Source organism: Cricetulus griseus, chromosome 2 (assembly GCF_003668045.3).
Source record: "Cricetulus griseus strain 17A/GY chromosome 2, alternate assembly CriGri-PICRH-1.0, whole genome shotgun sequence".
Classification (NCBI taxonomy): domain Eukaryota; kingdom Metazoa; phylum Chordata; class Mammalia; order Rodentia; family Cricetidae; genus Cricetulus; species Cricetulus griseus.
This window is the reverse complement of record NC_048595.1, coordinates 235,712,927-235,714,073: the sequence shown is the minus strand read 5'-3', so window position 1 is coordinate 235,714,073 and position 1,147 is coordinate 235,712,927. Positions and strand designations below refer to the sequence as shown.

Sequence of the window (1,147 nt, the reverse complement as noted above, 5' to 3'; positions counted from 1 at the left end):
TTTTCATAATGTACCTAACAGGATGGAAGTAGACCTTTTAAATGAGCACACATTGGGAACACATCTAGGGTTTAAACAAGAAGCTAGTATCTGATTGACAAAAGGCAGCTAGTCACCTGTAACTTTTTTGAGCTCAATACCTGTAGTAGTAAGCTAGATTCTAGTGAGATTATTTTAAATAAAAGCTACCAAAAACATAGAAAATCTGTGGTATCCTAGACATCCAATATTAATAAGCAGAGATAAAGTACATTAATAGTCTTTGTTTACTTAACAATATTTAAATTGCTTATTAAAGTTTTATGTTATTATAGCAGATACATTGAATTTTTTCTTTAGGAACTAAAGAAAAATTTTACCTTTTGCTGGTGTTGGCCACATCAACAAAAATGTGGAGGGCTTCAAGAATTTGTATGCTATCTTTCCACAGGGACCATGCAAATTTTCTCTGATTCAGTCCAATTTTAGCATTCACTCACTTATAGCTTTTTTAAACTGAATTTCTTGTATGGGGTTATGTTTTCCTATAGGTATGTTGAGATGTTAGAGTACAGAACTGCAAGAGTGAAGCACCAGACTTCGGTCCCAAAGGGAGAGTCTCTTGCCAGGAAGGAAACTGCTGCATTTCCAGTGTCCTAAATAATAATTATTTGTTACTGCAGAGTCATTGGGTCAGAGAAATAATCACAAATAATTCCTTACAAGCTATTATTTCTGTGTTGCCCAGGGTATCTTATCACCTGGAGCTTGTGCTCTTTCTCCAAGCTTATTTAAGTTATAAACCAAATATAGCTCTTTACTTTCATGAAGATGAGACCCATTTTGATCCTGTGTGATTAAAACCCCAGCTTTTAGAATTCTTGGGCAGGTGGTCATGTCTAAAATATCTGCTTATCTCTTAAATCTACAAAAGATTATATTTCCTCCTTCTACTGGGAAGATTACTACCTGACTACCCATGATTATGTTGTATAAAATGGTGGTTACAAGATTATTATTCAGAGTTTAACATGCTGTTTAGAATAATGTGTAGCCTAGTCCTCTGCATGAATCTGTTCAATAGTCCATTTCAGGATGTGTCTTTTGCAGCTGACAAATATTTTTGCAAGCCATAGAAGCAGTCTTCAAGAATAACAATCCAAACTAA

At 34.5% G+C, this 1,147-nt stretch overlaps 1 pseudogene; it reads right to left on the bottom strand.

The window, feature by feature from the left end:
- Positions 1-385: 385 nt before the first annotated feature.
- LOC113834488 lies at positions 386-486 on the bottom strand (annotated as a pseudogene).
- Positions 487-1,147: the final 661 nt, after the last annotated feature.